At 46.6% G+C, this 19,303-nt stretch overlaps 1 long non-coding RNA gene across 1 annotated transcript in view; it reads left to right on the forward strand.

Moving 5' to 3' along the window:
• Window positions 1-11,816: 11,816 nt before the first annotated feature.
• Window positions 11,817-19,303, forward strand: part of LOC142827206 (uncharacterized) — a 70,273-nt gene continuing 62,786 nt past the window's right edge. The window contains exon 1 of the long non-coding RNA XR_012901757.1: window positions 11,817-13,419. This is a non-coding gene — a long non-coding RNA (uncharacterized LOC142827206). The remainder of the gene's footprint in view (window positions 13,420-19,303) is intronic.

Raw genomic sequence — 19,303 nt, forward strand, 5'->3', positions numbered from 1 at the left:
CTGGAGACGGGGACATGGTGCCAGAGGAGGACAGCGAGGAGATGGCGACCCTCACCCTGGAGCCAGTCACAAAGACCCCAGAGGCCTCCCAGGTGTCATCTGACACCAGAGATGAAGCAGCAGGTGAGTGCAGTGAGGTTGTGTAACACCTGGGGGAGGGGGAGGTAGGTGGGTGCACAGTGGGTGATGCACAAGGGAAACCTGTAATGCTCAGGCTGATGCCCAGGTCACACACGGTGTTACCTTCAGAATGTCTGATTCCCCTGTCTCAAGGAGAGGGCATGCCCTTTTGGACAGCTGTTGCACACATGACTGATTGTGACAGAAATGTAGCCATGTTACTCTGATCTGAGGAAGTGGGTCTGGCCCAGGAAAGCTCATCCCCTAATACACCATCCTGTTAGTATTTTAAGTGCTACATAGTCCAGTTTTTTATGACTGATTGTGTCTTCTTCTTTTCCCCCACAGCTGGACCAGCCGTGCAAGAGGACTGCAGCACCCCAGCCCCACCTCCATCTCGGGGACATGGGAGCCGCAGACACAGGCGTGTGTATGTGGACATCCTGAGGCAGCATGTGGAGGCCGTGCAGGAGCTCAACACCATCCTGTGAGAGAGGGCGGAGGCAGAGGATCGGTGGCATGACCGGCTGATGGAGGAGCTGGTCCAGCAGCGCATGTCCCTGAGTGCCACTCTCAGGGAGGTCTGCGGCTTGCCTGCTCCTGTGCCTGGTCCTGCTCCTCCAGCACCCCATGACCCTGCCCCACCAAACCCCCCTTCCACAGCAGCATCCCTTTCCCCCCTTGGACCTCCCTCTCCCCCAGCTCTCCCAGTTCCCCAGCCTCTCTCTCCCCCTGGCCCTCCTCTCCCCCAGGCCTCCCAGTCCCAAGAGCACCTACCCGCTGTTATCCAGCCAACCGACAGGTGCACCACCCGATCCCGTGGCCATGGTAGACCCCGAACACGAGGCCCAAGCAGGAGACTGAGATCAGGCAAGCACCGTGCAACCTGATCCCCTTCCCCCATCCAGGTTTCAAGTCCCCTTCCCCCCTCCAGGTTTCAAGCACCCCCATCACCCCAGTTAAATGACAAGGAAAGTGTTCAACAAAATGTTTATTGTACATAGTTTGGCATGAAAGTATATTTTCTACATCAAAAATGAACAAAAGCTTTTTTATGTTTGCAACAGTTATACTATTTTCCAGTGAGTGATATTTAATAAAATAAAACAGAACTTATTATTTTGAGACAAACCCTGGTGTTTATTATTTCTCCAAACAGAGTCAGGAGATGGGTTGTGGAGGGAAGCTTCTATTGGGCCAGGGACCAGTCCCCAGGCAGAAGCCCCTCAGTAGAGTCAGTGGCCTCCAATTGAGGATTGCTTCCGTAGGGCCTCCCGTATGCAAACAGCAGACCAGTGAGCCTGGCGGATAGCAGCTGTCCGGGGCTGGGCAAACTGCCTCTCCTGACCATCAGCACCTGTACCCCACCCTGGTAGGAAGGCCTCCCCTTTCCTCTCCACCAGGTTATGGAGAACGCAACACGCGGCCACCACCTCAGGGATGTTGCTCTCCCCCATGTCTAGGTATGTGAGCAAGCACCGGAATCTGCCTTTTAAACGTCCGAACGCACATTCCACCTGGTTGCAAGCCCGGTTAAGGTGAGCATTAAACTGCTCCTTGCTCGCATCCAGGTGGCCGGTGTAGGGCTTCATCAGCCACGGCATCAGGGAGTAGGCGGCATCAGCCACTATGCACACCGGCATGTGCACATCCCCAACCGCAAAGTTGTGATGTGGGAAAAATGTTCCTACCTGAAGCCTCTGGTAGAGGTACGAGTTCCTGAAGATGCGGGCATCATGTGCCCGCCCTGACCACCCAACACAAATGTCAGAAAACTGGCCACGATGGTCGACCAGGGCCTGGAGGACCATAGAAGAGTAGCCCTTTCTGTTAATGAATTGGGCTGCTCGATGGGGCGGTGCACGGATTGGAATGTGTGTCCCATCGAGCGCTCCTCCACAATTCGGGAAGCCAAGGGCAGCAAAGCCAGCCATGACGCTGTCCAGATCTGGTAGACAGACGAGCCTGTTCAGCAGCTCCAAATTGATGGCCCTCACCACCTGCAGAACGAGACAGACAACAAAATGTTAGAAGGGGTGCCTTATCTCTTAGGAGGAGAACCCACCACCCACCTTCCCTCTCAAACACCCCGGGAATCCCCTCCTCAGAGCTTCCCCCCCCCCCCCAGCAGGTCAGGGTGAGTGGAGGAGCTCCCTCCCACTCACACTCCACTTTGCCCTTCCTGACAGTCTCCCTTCCCCCCACCCCAAACTGTGACTGTTCCCAGACAATGACTTACCTCCATCAGGATGTATCCAACCATAGACCTGCCCACTCCAAATTGGTGTCCCACGGAGCGGTAGCTGTCGGGGGTTGCCAGCTTCCAGAGGGCAATGGCGACCCTCTTTTCCACGGGGATAGCGGGCTGCAGGTGGGTGTCTTGCCGTTGCAGAGCAGGGGCGAGCCAGGTACACAGCTCCTGGAAAGTGGTCTTTCGCATCCGGAAGTTGCGTAGCCACTCTTGGTCATCCCAGAGCTGCATAACGAGCTGGTCCTACCAGTCAGAGCTGGTGTCAAGCCTCCAAAAACGCCTGTCCACAAAGAAGTTTGGAGGCAAGGGCAGTGGGGCTGCATGACGGACTATCCCTTCGTACCTATGGTCTGGGTCCAGATGGGGAAGTAGCCTCATGACTGTGTCATGCAGATGCAGCAACACTTGCAGTATGATGGCGTGGGGCCATCGCCTGCCATGGGGCAGCTCTGGTTCCATGCCAAAAAAAAATGGGTCTAAAACAGAAAAACCTCCACACAAAAAACCTGCTGGGGTATCCCAGGAAGCTGAGCACGCCAAACCAGCACTGCAATGCCTTGCTTACCTCCTACAGGGACAGCAAAGGCAGCTGCAGAAGCAGAGCAACGGGTGTTCAGGGGCATCCCTTTAACCACGCGTCTCTGCAAAGGGCAGGCAGCAGCACCCAGAAGGAAATGCTGCCCCCATGCCCTGGCAGAAGCAGTTCCGGGTGGCTTTGAATTTTGAAAGAGCGTCCAGCAGTCAGGACGCTCTTTTTCGAAAAAGCGGATCGATTTTCCGATCCGCGTATTGTAGTCTAGACGCGCTCTTTCGAAAGAGGCTTGCAGTCTAGACATAGCCTAAATGTGATAACATGTAGAACTCAAGGGGTGAGTGGGACTAAGCTGTGTTTTCCATAGACTTAAAAAAATAGTTTCCCAGTATATGTTTGCTCATGGGATACCTGCTGCAATTCCCCAAGGAGTTCTGTAAGAAGTTGCCAAATAAGGTCCTTTTAGCAGAGATGGCAGAGGCAGGGGCAGATGACAGTTTTGCGGGGCCCCGGGAAGCGTAATTCTGCAGGGCCCCCCCTTTGCCACGGCACATGCACAGTGACGCCATGCGCATGCGCAGCGGCGCCACTGCACATGCGTGGGGCTTTTTGAAGCGCGGGGCCCGAGGCGGCCTCCCCATTCGCCCTGCCCTATATCTGCCCCTAGAGGTACATACAGATGCTGAAGCTGGACTAAGGAATTTCTCAATCCCTGACTCGCATGTCAGAATGAGTTAAACTGTAATACTAATCACGTGAAGATATGTTCCACGAGCATTTCAATAAGATCTTATTAAAACATAGTACAGATCCATTGGCTTTAGTCAAAATATTTTGTAAAACAATTAGCTAAAAGAAAAACTAAAAATTGAAGCACACAGAGACTTGTATACTAGATTACCTCCACCATTAAGCCTGTGGAGGCATATAGAACAGAAACAAGTTTTAATTACCTGATGTTAAGTCACTTTCTCCCCTTGATACTTCCTGCTTTGCGGAACATATTCTAGACTGCAACATCAAAAATAAAGACAAATAATTGCCAACCATAGTATTTGTGGTGTCAGGGAGTGTCATATTCTGGGATCCCCTCAGAGAACCAAGCACTACTAAGATAATTTCACTAAGGAAAAGAAACATTCAAAAAGAGACAAGTTAAATGTGGAGCTGAGAAAATACAGCAAAACATTATCCTCAAGTGATTGCTACTTTCACTTTTAGTTTTGACCTCCCTTTCACCCTGCAGAAAGTAAAGATAGCCAAACAACCATTTTTTGATTTACAATGTACCAACTTTACTGATGTTTTAAAGCTACTGTCTTTGTGCTTGATCCTGTACCACTAAAGTCAATGCGAGTCAGATCTTTCAGTGCTTCACTTTCTATTCCCAAAGTAAAATAATTGGCTACTGCACACCTTAGCAGTTGCAGCAGCCCATTCCTCCCTAAGCCGCGCACACTTATTCAGCAAGGAAGAACCAGGTTGGCAAAACATGTTCTTTCCCCTACAGCTACAGCAGAGATATATACAGGCCTTGTAGGTGAATGTGTGTGAGGAGGAAGATGTTTGGATCGTTACACTCTAGGTATGTCTACACAGCAAAGTTATTTCGAAATAACAGTTGTTATTTTGAAATAACTTTCCTAGCATCTATACAAGCCAACTGCTATTTTGAAATTAATTCAAAATAGTGGAGGGCTTATTTTGAAATTGGTAAACCTCATTCCACGAGGTATAGCACCAATTTTGAAATTGCTACTTTGAAATAAGCGCTGTGTAGATGCTTATTTTAAAATAGGGGGCCTCCAGCCCTTCCCAGGGTGCCCTGCTGGCTGCCCTCGCCACAAGGTAACTTCTGACCTGATGCCCTGCTGGAACCAGTTCCAGCTAGCCTTAAATGCGATTCAGCGTCGAATCAGTGTGGACATGCTATTCTGAAATAGCAAAAAGCTATTTTGAAATGCATTTTGTGTGTAGATGCATTATTTTGAAATAAGATATTTTGAAAAAACTATTTCGAAATTAGATATTTCAAAATAACGCTGTAATGTAGACATACCCTCTTTTCTCTACCATTCCAAGAGAGACCACAACAAAAAGCAAGAGAAATTAATGCAAATGAATTGGTCTAATAGGAGAGAGAGGAGAATGATGCCCTGTCAGGGTGTGTCTAGACTACAGGGTTTTTTTTTTTAAAAAGTAGCCTTTTTTCAAAAAAACTTCCCCTGTGTCTAGACTGCTGCCACATTCTTTCAAAAGTAAATTAAAAGAATGAGGCAGTTTTTTCGACCACGGAAAACCTCGTTTTACGATGAAGAACACCTATTTGTCGCAAGTGCTCTTTTGAAAAAAGGAACGATGTAATGCAAACTGTGCTTTTTCGAAAGAGAGCATCCAGACTGCCTGGATGTAGTACTGGTTGTAGTCTAGATGCTCTTCTTCAAAAGAGGCTTTTTTCAGAAGTAGCTTTCAAAAAAGCCTCTTTTGAAAAAGGTGTGCAGTCTAGATGTAGCTTCAGGGTTCATTATGATCTGGCCCTCTCCTCAAGAATGGATCTTCAAGCTACAGAATGTGCAGCAGGTATGCTAGGTGAGGGGAAGGCTTTGCCTTCTGAAACCACCAGCATGGCCCCGCCCACACTCCACCCGCAGAACACCTAGGCTACGTCTACACTGGCCCCTTTTTCGGAAGGGGCATGCTAATTTTCAACTTCGGAATAGGGAAATCCGAAGTCTGAATCAGAGATCCTCCAGAATAGGGCTTTATTCTGGAGGATCGGGCCAGTCTAGACGCTTTTTTCCGGCTTTTCCCCAAGCCGGAAAAAAAGCGGCGGACATCTTTATTTAAATCCTGCGGGGAATATTTAAATCCCCCGCAGATTTCCCTATTCCGAAGTTGAAAATTAGCATTCCCCTTCCGAAAAAGGGGCCAGTATAGACGTAGCCCTACTGTAGGTGTACTGGGTTGGAGTGTTGCTGCCCCCAAGTGCCCGCCCCCCAAGCACCACATGCCTTCCCCAAGTGCAGTGGACCGGTCACAGCATGCTACCCCACCTTCCTGTGGTGCAGGGGTCAGGGGGATGGGGATGCAGCTTGGCTCCAATGGGAGTAGGGCCTCAGAAGAAGGGGCAGGACTGGAGCTTCACCCACCACCCATCAACTACAGTTATCTTGGAAGCTCCTGACATGACTCCACCCTTCTCTCAGGAGCAAAAAGATGTCTGCTCAAATGCTTGCCCCTTGTGGCCGGCATCTGCCTTCCACACTGGGAGGAAGATCTCCCTCTTCCTCTCCAACACGTGAGCTGCTGTGCTCCCATTTAAAGCTCCTTCTCCAGCCTTGGCATGCCTTGCAGGTGTGCTGGGGCAGAGCTGGCTGAGCCCAGAGCAGCATCTTATCCCTTCATGAACTTACCAAGATCTTTTTTGAACCCAGTTATATTGTTGACCATCACAACACCCCATGGTAGTGTGTTCCACGGGTTACTTGTGTAAAAGCACTTCCCTTTATGTTATAACCTGCTGTTTATTCATTGCATCAGGTGACCCATAGTTTTTGTATTGCATGAAAAGACAAATAGCACTTTTCTAACACCACTCATGACTCTAAAGACTTCTATTATATACCCCCTTATTTATCTCTTGTCTAAAATGACAGATTTTTTAAATCTTAATCTTATCATTCTTTTTTTAATGTGGAAGCCATTCCATACCCTTCACCATATTTACTGCCATTGTTTGATCTTTTCCAGTTCTTCTATATCCTTTTAGATGTAAGATAACCAGAAATGGACACAATATGGAAGGTATCGGTATAATGTTGACACATAAAGTGGTATTATGATATTTTCAGACTTATTTTTTATCCTTTTCCCAATATTTCCTAACATACTAGTAGCCTTTTTGACTGTTACTACATATTGAACTGACATAGGGTATGTCTACACTACAGAGTTTTGTCAGAAAAACGGCCATTTTTCCAACAAAACCTGTGTTACGTCCACACTGCAATTGCGTTCTTCTAAAAGAAAATTGAAAGAACAGAGGGGTTTTCCCGATAGCGGTGCTCCTTTTTCTATGAGGAAGAACGCCTTTTCGGAAAAAGGCGTGTGTGGATGGGGAGGAGGGTTTTTTTTTTTTCAAAAGAAGAGGCCTCCAGGAAATAACGGGTGGACACTTCATCCAAATTAATCTGGACCTATAGTTCCCATCTCCTGGTCCCTCTTAAAGCTGCAGGTACCCTGGACAAGCCTTGTGGTAGGAAGGCGGCCTGAGAGCAGCACCTCACTGTGCGGCTTTCCCTGCCATGGAAGAGCCTCAAGCCCCCCGTGACCTGCCTGGCTTTCACAGGGAGCAGCCCCAGGGGTCCCAGACCCACCCAGAGGGACTAAGAGGCGAGCACCCTCCTGGTCAGGAATGGAGATGCTATCCCTCCTCAAGCTGTGGGGTGAGGTGGACACTCCAAGAGGCACAACACTCCAAGAGTCAGAGAAGAGGCTAAGGGGGGGTTGTGGTGGGGAAGGGATAGAACAGCAAGCCAGAGGCCTCTGTTGGGGAGGCCCTGAGGAGAGTTACTGGGGTCCTTGAGAGAACCTTTCCCTCAGGGCCTCCCAGATGTGCACCCTGGCCTGATGCACCTTGGCAGATGGCAGCTGTTTGCAGCTGCTCAAACGCTTGCCCTTTCTGGCCGGCATCTGCCTTTCACCCTGGGAGGAAGGCCTCCCTCTTCCTCTCCACAATGTTGTGGAGGACACAACATGCCACAACCACCACAGGGACGTTGTGCTTCCCCACATCCAGTTGTGTCAGGAGGCACCTGAACTGTGCCTTGAGGTGGCCAAAGGTGCACTTGGCCTGCATCCAGGACCAGTTCAGATGGACATTAAATTGGTCCCTGCTGAAGTCCAGGTGTCCAGTATATGGCTTCATTAGCCACAGCATGAGGGGGTAGACTGTATCCCCCATGATGTACAATGCATGTCCCAAACTGCAAAGTCATGGCGGGGGAAGACTGTGCCTGTCTCCAGCTTCCCACAGAGGCTGGAGTTTCTGAAGATGGAGGCATTGTGTGTCATGTCTGACCACGCGACAAAAATGCCTGTGAACTGTCCACAGTGGTCGACCAGGGCCTGCAGCACCATAGAAAAGCAGCCCTTCCTATTAATATACTGGGCTGCTTAATGTTCTGGTGCTCGGATTGGTATGTGGGTCCTATCTGTGGCTCCAGCGCAGTTCAGGAACCCCAGGGAGGCAAATCCAGCCACAATTGGGTATTTACCTTTTACCTTCAAGTAATTGCAAAGGCCATCATGTCACTGAAGATTTAGGATTTGGGTTAGTGGTATCACAGTAGCAGGATACCTTACTTTAGTGAAATGCATAAATATAAGACAAACTCTGGCTAAAGAGACTATAGCTAGGTGTGGAAATCAGGAGGCACAAGACCGTGTAACCCATAGAGGAGTGACTGTGGAGCTAATGTGACACAGAAGAGATAGTGTAAGAGAAATGTCCCAAGTATGGGCCAGGATGACACAAAAGAGTTGTGACTCTGCCACCTCTGTATTCATACTCAACACACTGCTGCAATGATTTTTTGAACAAAATGTGCCTTGTAAGGTATCAGAAAATTAATAACACTCTGGTCAATAATACCACTATAGAATGTGTTACAATGAGGCATGTGAAATTTTGGATACTCAAAAAATTTCCGTTTTAGTATAATGTTTCACTATTATGCTTTAAGGTCAGTGACTAAAAACTGTTAAAACAGGCTGTCAGGGGGAGTTGATAAACGGTTTTCACCAGGCATGGCAAAGAGGTGGAGACCTCTAATTAGGTGGGCCCAATTTCAATGACTGATTTATTTTATCCTACGTTGCAGGAGGAAGAAATAGTAGCAACTATCAGCAGGGAAGGAACTGGTATTGAGCCTTATCTTCCAAACCTTCTGATGCCTTTACTCAGCATGAACTAATTAACTTTATCGTGGGATACCCTTCACAAGAATACATTACAAAGGTACAAAGGAAAGAGGGAACCACAATGTAATCCTGGAAAAACAAGACTGGTTTCCTTCATGAGAAATGAGCTACCAATCTCATCTTTACTCCACAGTTGTTCATTAACAAAGATAAAAAGAACAAAACACAGGTAGAAGGTATCCTCCTCTTCAAGGAGACAAAGAAATCAAGCAACTTGACCTAAGTGAATGGTTCCTGGACTGGCCACTGTGGGTATGTATACACAACAGAGAAGATCAAAGCTGCCACTGTCATTCTTCCAGAATTTGAATTAGTGAGTCTAATGAAAACATGCTAATTTGAACTGAGAGGGGCACTGTGGTTGATACTGGTAGTCCTGCTTCTACAAGAAGTAAGGGAAGGTGAAGGGAGAGTGTTCTCCCTTTGACTTCCTGCAGTGTAAACAGCGCCAAAAGTCAAGTTAAGGTTCTTTGACTCCAGCTAGGCAATTAACATAGAAAAAGTTGCATATCTTAATTCAACCTTATCCCCTAGAATAAACACACCCTCAGGGAAAAGCAGCAGGGGAAGAGGGGAAAAAATATTTTGAACAAAGAATGTATCTTGCTAGATTGTATTGTAGATTTTTACAAGTATCAGAGGGGTAGCTGTGTTAGTCTGAATCTGACGCAGTGGGTTTTTGCCCGTGAAAGCTTATGCTCCAATAAATCTGTTTCTCTATAAGGTGTCACAGGACTTCTCATTGTTTATATATGTATATTTTCACTCTGATTTGATTGTAAGCATTGCTGCTTTCATCTCTTTTATTTGGTGTCACTTAATCCATGCTCTTTTGTTAAACTTGTTTTGCTTTCCTTACAGCTGGATAATTTCAGTACAGTGTGTACTTCTACAGGTTGGATATCACTGATCCGGTACCCTAAGGACCTGACCTGTCCTGAAGGAGTTTGTCAGACCAGGGAAGGTCAATTCTGGCCCCTCTGCAGATGGACTCTGGACTCTTCAGGTCCATCAGCAGACCCAGCCAGGCTCCCCTTCTATCCCCTCTGGCTCCAGGTCTCCTGACCCTAGGGTGCTGCCAAATTCCATAGACAGCCCCAAAGCTGCCACCAAGCTCTAGTGCCCTAGGGCTGGGGCTGCTGCTGCTGCTGCTGCCACTGGGCTCAGTGGCCAGCCTGGTGACACTGGGCTTGGCTGACTTAGGCCCACTGCTGTCTCACGGCCGATCCGCATCTTGACTCGTGTGCTCTGCCAACGATCAGCTGAGCCGGCACAGCGTGGTGGCCATTTTTAATTTAATTAAGCTGGGGATATTTAAATCCCTGCTTTATTGACTATGTCGGGTAGCCTATTTTACATGCCACTGTCAGCAGAGGCATGTAATCTAGACATACCCAGTGCGCGAAAATTTGGGGCTGGAAAGATATTAAGGTGAGCCTGCAAGGAATAATCAGGTTGGGGAAGGACATAGTAAATCTTGTGGGCTGCTGGCAGGCTATCGGTATCAGAACTCTGAACCAAAGCTACACAGCCACAAGTTACCCAGGGTTACAAGGCAGATGATGACTGAACCCGTAATGGGTCTTAGTGATTCCCAGTATAGCACATCAGCACTGATCCAACTTCCTTCCTTTAAGAACCAGTCCTTCTTGCCCAGCTTCAGAATCGGTCAGAACTCAGAATTTCCATTCCACAAGGAAATCCGATGTCCTGCAATTTTTTTCTTTACTTTTCTTTCCCCACCTTCAGATCAACTGCTAGAAGTGGGCCTCATCCTCCCTGATTGAATTTACCTGATTATCTCTAGCCTGATTCTTGCCTGGCTATTTATACCTGCCTCTGGAAATTTCCACTACATGCATCTGACAAAGTGGGTCTTTGCCCACGAAAGCTTATGCTCCAATACATCTGTTAGTCTATAAGGTGCTACAGGACTCCTTGAGACTTGTACTAGTAGCTTGTTTTGGAGGTTGTGAGTACATAAAATGGACTGTTCAAACAAGATACAAAAATTATTCTATTTTCTGGCCTTCTTCCACAATATTTTTATTAATTAACTATACCCACAGAAGTTAAATTACTGCATCCTAAACACAGGATTCCTAGCAATCCACACTTTATGAGACGTTCAGAATCGAAGGGTCATCTATGAAAAATTGGAAGGTTACAAGAGAACATTTTCTCATGTCCATATCTCACAAGACCAATGATTCCTTGGGTCTAATCATATAAATTTGTGAGCACTCCTTAAAAGCTTTTGTGAGTTGACAATGGGTAGAACACAAGCCTACAAGATTGAACTTTTAATGTGGCATAACACTTGCACTTTTGCTGCTGTTGTTGGTATGCACTGAGGGGTTACCAAATGCGTAATCTCCAACAGAATTTTATAGTATCAGTGATAACTGAAAAACAGAGCGGAAAAACCCTGTATTTCCATCCTAGATTTAGATATGCATCACCAGAAATTTTCCAGTAATACTACGTATGTGTTTAATGTTACATAGCAAATTCAAAAGCATGAGCATGTTACATATTCAGTTCTCACAATTAAGTACTTAAATTGATACTTGATGGCATGTTGTGGCCATCAGAAACTCCAATATAAGGCTCTAGATTTCTGTGGCCTTGGAATCACAGTAGTGATCATATTTCAGCAGAATGCTGGAGCACTTTTTCTGATATTTTAGAATATCACAGATAGGTGTTATCATCAACATCATGGAAATGTGTCTTCTTTTGCCATTTCCCTTTAATAGAAATACATGTAGTCCCCTTAATAAAGGGGCCTCTGACTTTTTCTGGGTGGATCCTGTGTGCTGCAATCTATCCCTAGAAACTACAACTCCCATGAGCCCTTGAGGAAAAAGGGGGAAGTGGGGCTTGTCTGTGCATGCTGGGAGAGGGGGCTTCCCATTTTGGGACAGAGGAGCCAGGCTGCTGTGGAGGAGCCTTATCCAGTCCAGGAGCTGTTGTGTTGCAGCTACAGCCTGGGACTGAGAGCCTGCAGGACTTGGATCTAGCTGCTTCAAGGGCTGCTGATTGCCCTAGATAAAAAGACTCTGGCTGTGCCTGTGGCTGAGAAGGACTACAGAAACTATTACACAGGAGGAGGCTATAAGTAAATGGGCTCTTTGGGGAAAGTGCTGCCTGGGACAGACCTCAGAGATACAGACTAACTCTGGATCCAAAGGGAGGCTGAGTAACCAGCCCAAGGAACCAGAGCTGCTGGCATTTGGTGGAGCCTGCTCCAGTGGCAGAGGGATTTTGCAGCTGGCTGCTCAGCTTGGACTAACACACACAAGACCTACACAGTCTCCACTCCAGCTGCAGACCTTCAAGCGCATCCATGCAAGCAAGTGCCTGGTACTCTGAATCTAGAGGAGTGCATGCTCTGGGGTGGGATAAATGGTGGCAGTGTAGATAAGTTCCTCTTATTTCTGTGTAATTTGTTAATTGATTTTATTCACTTTTAATTTGTTAAACGCTATTTCTTTAAGTTGTTAAATAATCAATTGGATGTATATTATTTATAATTGTTGTCCTGGAGTTAGATCCAGATTATTGCTTGAATAATTTTCTTCCTGGAGACTCCCAAGGTACACCATTAAGGTACAGAGTCAGCTAGTTGGAGGCACCACCATTATATATTCTTTGAGCCAGGGACTGCAGTAAGGGGGTGGATAGGGAATCCCCAATGAAACAATATCACCATTGGGGTACTGAGGATCTCCTTTTATGTTAAAACCATCTGGCACCAGGTACACTTGTGAGTGTGACCTGCTCCTGAGTAAGCCCGGGGAGGAAAAAGGGGGTTGTTACATACATATATTTTGGTCATTGCGAGAACTCTTTCTGTTGTTGAATTCTCCTTAGCTCTTTTTCTTAAAACAGCTCCAAGGGAATGCAGGATGGATCAGGTTGTAGATGATTTTACTCCAGTAGTCTCCAAGCTATTCAGGGTTTAGTAAAGGTTTAAGTACAAATGTAACAACACACATTTGTGTAGTGTGCTTCTAAGCAAAGAGTGATAAAGTCTCTCACAGAAGCTGTGGGAATAATTGTACCCCCAACTGAGTGAAATATGCTGGGTGAGCAACATTACAGAGTAGTGATCTTTACAAGCCATGAGAATAATGTCTTATTCAATTATCACACTGTACCTCAAAATAGTACTTTGTAACCCCATATTCATCACTCATATTTGGCTGCAATAATTCATGAAAAGTGTAATGTAACCCATGTATCTAATAGGGAGATATCTCTTTAAGAGACCCCAGAGGAGGAGGGGGAGGTAGGAGTGAACATTGTCTGGGTCAGTGTTGTTAGGCAGATTTAGCTCCACGCCAGAAGCTTCTGGAACTGGGTGTGGTAGTTTGGGGTCTGCTCCAATAGGTTCTGTCTCTGCTGCTGGGGCAGACTCCATGAGCAGGCAGGCAGGCAGGCAGGGCAGCTGCTTTTCCAAGGGCCTGGTGCCCTGGGAGAGGCTGAGCCAGGAGCAGAAAGCAGGCTGGTGTCCCTCACTCTGCCGCAGGTTAGTGGTCTTGTTAACCCTTTAACGGGGAGCATGGACAATGTTAATCATCGCCAGGGGAACCGGGAATGGGGGGAATAACGTCCCCTGTGTTCCTTGTGTGCTTGGAATGATGTTTGCGTTTAGCCAACCTGTTCTGGTTACTTTCTCAGCCAGTGAGATTCTTCAACTCCTGTTTACATGTAGCAATGGGGGGATTTCTACATGTTTCTATCTTGTCTTTCTGGGTTTTTGTGTTTTCTTGTAATGGGTTTCTTTAAGTCTGTTCACTTGTGAGTGATCTGACTGGCTAATCAGTGACCTGGCTGCCTAGCAGTGATCCACAGCAGAGGAAGAGTCTGCCTGGACTCAAACTGAAGATTCCCTACAAGCCCATGGAGAGATGGCTCAGACTCGGTATATTGTGCAGATCTGATGAGCAGAGACATTAACAGAGACTTTGGTCAACTAACCCTTAGCTTTTGGGATCTCTTAGTTTCTTAACTGTGTTCTGTGTAGACTGACTTGTTCAAATTTTTCTTTTGGTTTCTCTCTATGTTTTTTGTAATTGAAGACAATATCAGTGGGTTATGAAATAGCTATGTCAGGGTGGCCAACCAGTTTCAGACAAAGAGCCAAAATAGCAGTGGATACAGCGTGAAGAGCCGGGGCGAAGTTGTTGAGCCATAAAAAAAGGACTGCCTCTTTAAGAAATACATTTTTTAAGGATTTTTGGCCACATCCAGCTCCCGCTGGCCACGCCATCTTGAATACGCTATTTTGAATGCCGTATGGCTCCCCTGCCCCGGTGAGCACAGGGAGGCAGGAGCCATTTTCAGGGGCACAGGGGAGATTCCGGGAGATGCAGGGGTGGTGTCACAAACTGCCCTTTCAGGGGAGGAGGGGGGAAGAGGAAGAGCCGCATGCGGCTCACAAGCCACGGGTTGGCCACCCCTGAGCTATGTTACTTTGTACAAATTAAATTATTATTTGTTTCTTTATCCTCTGATTTTATAAAGTTATTTTAATTAAATTGAATTCTTATTCGGGCAGCTTATTCCAACATCCTGGTAACTCTCATCCCACGAGGGTTAAGGGGAATTTCGGAATAGTGAGTTGTTTCAAAATTTGGCACTGTGAAGACAGTGCCAAATTAGGAAATAAGCTATTTTGAAATAAGCCATGCAATTTGCATAGTGCAAAATTGCATAGTTTATTTCAAGCTAAGGGTGCTGTGTAGATGTATCTGATGGGAGTTGAGGGTTTTTTTGGTTTTGTTTAGGGCAGAGAAAGGCAGTGCAGTCTAGGCCACCCAAGGTTACAATAACACGTATGTTATCATAGGGGCTTTGTGGGCCTTTTTGAAGTCTAGTGCCACATCCTGTATTGCTGAGTGATAACGGTGCCTGGAGTGGTTTACTGCTTTTCACAAGGAAAGCTTTGTTGAGTCAGATAGCACAGGCTACAGAGTTAAAAAGGCACAGCAGTATCCCAGTTCCAAACTGTATTTCGGGGATCCAATCACCTCAATTCTAAAGGGAATGTTGGTAGCAAGAAATGACTTGACTTCTAATTAGCCCACGACCTGTATGTTTATGGATTTTTTTAAAAAAAGAATAGACACTCTGGGCAAGCATGAGGGCTCCTACAATTACAGTGTACATTTTACACTTGGGCAAATATGGAACAGCAACTGAATGTTATACAACACAAATCATACTAATGAGACTAGAAGAAAGTTGAAATGGTATATTTTAGAAAACCTAACTTCTCTCATGTAAATCATGTAAGTGTACATAATCATCTACTGTTTAGCTCAAACACACAGCAAAGTGTACTTAGTGAGAGAGCAGATGTACCTTTCAGACATTTCCTCTGTATGAGAAATATTGAGGTCACGATGATCAGCCATTTAAAATTAAAATAAAATGGAAATTGCACTTCTCACTGGAGAAAATGTAATAAAGACAAAAATAAAATGTAGAACAGAAATAAAAGCCTTAATCATGTCTAAATTTGTAGCCAGGGTTTGCAGTGTATATCAGAAATTGACTAGAGTTTTGACCCTTCCAGCTGTCTGAAAGAGTACTCATAAAAAGTTATTCACCTCTAAATTGTGCCCCATTATTGCACTGTCCTTTTGAGGAGTAGAGAAGAGTATTTTCACTGAACAACATTGCTATACATGATTGATGTGATGGAACAGATAAAAATGTAAAAGTGATTAAATATCCCGTGGTGACAAGTTTTAGTCACTGATGTTACTGCAAACTGATTTATCAGTCAGCATAGAGAATGTCAAGTTATCATCCAGTCAATACTGACCTGCCATAATAAGGATTTCTTCTGGTTTATTTCATAACTGGCCTGTTTTTATAGGTATATTTCTCACCACCATTAAAACACTACTAGCACAAGTGCTCTAAATGAATGTCATCAGAATAGGAAAAATTGGACTGATAAAAAGGAAAGCAATTAAATCTTTTAGGCTATTACTCACAGGACTTCCTATTAAGGGAGGATGCAATTAAATGGACTAATTAGATTTAAACTGATAAATCTAACGTGGAAATGTTGGTCTACTTGGGGGTGGCCAACCCGTTCCAGATGAAGAGCCACAATAGCAGTGGAGACAGAGCCGGAGCAAAGTTGTTGAGCAAAAAAAAAGAAAGGTGGGGGCAAGGCCGTGAAGACCTGGGGAAAAGTTTGTTGAACAAAAAAACCCCTCACCATGCTGTGGGAAAATAGGTATTGGTACACTGTCCCACAGCTGCTTTTGTTTGTTATTTGTTAACAACTTTTCCCTGGGTCTTCATTACCCTGTCGCTTTTTTGGGGGGGGAGGAGGGCTCAACTTTGCCCTGCCTCTTCATGCTGTCTCCACTACTATTGTGGCTTACAAAAAAAGCACTGGGAAGGGGTGAGAGGTGCAAGCTCTGGGAGGGAATTTGGGTGCAGGAGGAATCATAGAATCATAGAGACAGAAAAGACCTCAGAAGGTCATCAAGTCCAACCCCCTGCTCTAGGCAGGACCAATCCCAATTAAATCAACACAGCCAGAGTTTTGTCAAGCCAAGACTTAAACATCGCTAGGAATGGAAACTCCTCTACTTCCTTAGGTAACCCATTCCAGTACTTCACCACCCTCCTAGTGAAATACTTTTTCCTAATATCCAACCTGGACCTCTCCCACCACAATTTGAGACCATTGCTCCTTGTTCTGCCATCTGTCACTACTGAGAACAGCCTTTTCCCATCCTCTTTGGAACCTCACTTCAGGAAGTTGAAGGCTGCTATCAAATCCCCCCTCACTCTTCGCTTCTGCAGACTAAACAGACCCAACTCCCTCAGCTTCTCGACATATGCTCCAGCCCCCTAATCATTTTGGTTGCCCTCCACTGGACCCTCTCCAATGCGTCTACATACTTTTTGTTGTAGGGGGCCCAGAACTGGACACAATACTCCAGGGCTGTGTCTAGACTGGCCAGTTTTTCCAGAAAATCAGCCGCTTTTTCGGAAAAAAATTGCCAGCTGTCTACAACGGCTGCTTGAATTTCTGCAAAAGCACTGACTTCTTACTGTAAGAAATCAGTGCTTTTTGCAGAAATACTATGCTGCTCTGGTTCGGGCAAAAGTCCCTTTTGCTCAAAACTTTTGTGCAAAAGAGCCAGTGTAGACAGCTCAGATTTGTTTTCCTCAAAAAAGCCCCGATCGCAAAAATGGCGATCGGGGCTTTTTTGCGGAAAAGTGCGTCTAGATTGGCCACGGACGCTTTTCCACAAAAAGTGCTTTTGCGGAAAAGCATCTGTGCCAATCTAGACGCTCTTTTCTGAAAATGCTTTTAACGGAAAACCTTTCCGTTAAAAGCATTTCCGGAAAATCATGCTAGTCTAGACGTAGCCCAGATGTGGCCTCACCAGAGCCGAATAAAGGGGAATAATGACATCTCTGGATCTGCTGGCAGTGCTCCTCCTAAGGCAACCTAATATGCCATTAGCCTTCTTGGCTACAAGGGCACACTGTTGACTCATATCTAGCTTCTCATCCACTGTAACCCCCAGGTCCTTCTCTGCAGAACTACTACTTAGCTGGTTGGTCCCCAGCCTGTAACAATGCTTGGGATTCTTCTGTCCAAAGTGCAGGACTCTGCACTTGTCCTTGTTGAACCTCATCAGATTTCTTGTGACCCAATCCTCCAATTTGTCTAAGTCACTCTGGACCTTATCTCTGCCCCCCAGTGTATCCAACTCTCCCCCTAGCTTAGTGTCATCCGCAAACTTGTAGGAAGTAAAGAAGAGGACACTGGCTCAGGGAGGGGGCTCCAGGCAGGAGAGTGTTGGGCTCAGGTGGAGGGTTGGTATGCTGAGCAAGCCACAGGCTTGTGGCTATGAGAGTGAAGGTGTTTGAGCTGGGGTATATGAGGGGCTCAGGGCAGGGAGGTTGGAAGGATGATGGGCTCAGGACATAGATTTTCAGTGTGTGGATGGTGCAGGAGTGTTGTGGCAGAAGACTGGAAATGTGGGGGTGCAGATGTTTGGGAATATTAGAGGCTCAGGACAGGGGGTTCCAGTGTATAATAGGCTCAGATTTTGTGTCTGGGTGGGGGTGCAGGAGTGTTATGATGCTGCAGCCAGAAGGGAGCTTGGCTCCAATTGGGTGCTTGTTGGCCAGGTTTCATTTAAAAAAAAAAAATCTTATCAAACACAAACGCTGTGTCTAGACTGGCAAGTTTTTCCGCAAAAGCACTGGCTGCTTGAATTTCCGCAGGAACACTGAGGTTATGTCTACACTACAAAGTTAATTCGAACTAATGAATGTTAGTTCGAATTAACTTTGATAGGCGCTACACAAGCGCTCCGCTAGTTCGAACTTAATTCGAACTAGCGTAACGCTTAGTTCGAACTAGGTAAACCTCATTCTACGAGGACTAAGCCTAGTTCGAAATTACTAGTTCGAATTAAGGGGTGTGTAGCCCCTTAATTCGAACTAGTGGGAGGCTAGCCCTCCCCAGCTTTCCCTGGTGGCCACTCTGGCCAACACCAGGGAAACTCGTATGCCCCCTCCCGGCCCCAGACCCCTTAAAGGAGCACGGGCTGGCTACGATGCCCGTGCCAGGTGCAAGCCTGCCAGCACCCAGCCAGCAGACCCTGCACCTGGCATGGCTCGAGCCAGCCACCCAATGCCCCCCAGCCCTCCCCCTCTTTCCGGGACCAGGCTGGTGGCTCCTGGGAGCTTGCCTGGGACCGCAAGAGGCGGGCACCCGCCTGGTCTAGTGTGGACATCATGGACCTCATCCACAACCTAAGCACTAGGCACAGGAAAGTGGCCATCTAGGGCAGGAGAGCTGCCAGCCTGTCCACCCAGGAGCAAGTTTGCATGAAAATCAAGGTGGTCCACTGAGACCCCCGACCCTGAGCACTGAGCTTACAATGGCCGTACTGGGTCAGACCAAAGGTCCATCTAGCCCAGTAGCCTGTCTGCCAACAGCAGCCAACCCTAGGTACCCTGGAGGGGATGGACCAAAGACAGTGACCAAACCATTTGTCTCGTACCATCCCTCTCCAGCCTTCCACAAACTTTGGGCAGGGACACCATTTCTACCCCCTGGCTAATACCACTCCATGGACCTAACCTCCATGACTTGATCTCACTTCTCTTTAAACTCTGTTCTAGTTGTAGCCTTCCCAGCCTCCTGCAGCAAGGAGTTCCACAGGTTGACTCTTTGCTTTGTGAAGAACAACTTTCTGTTACTAGTTTGAAGCCTGCTACCCATTCCTTTCCTTTGGTGTCCTCTATTCCTTCTATTATGGGAACTAATGAAGAACTTTTCTGTATGCACCTTCTCCACCCCACTCATGCTTTTATAGACCTTTATCATATCCCCCCTCCATCTCCTCTTTTCTAAG

The sequence above is a fragment of the Pelodiscus sinensis genome, chromosome 2 (genome assembly GCF_049634645.1).
Source record: "Pelodiscus sinensis isolate JC-2024 chromosome 2, ASM4963464v1, whole genome shotgun sequence".
Lineage (NCBI taxonomy): Eukaryota > Metazoa > Chordata > Testudines > Trionychidae > Pelodiscus > Pelodiscus sinensis.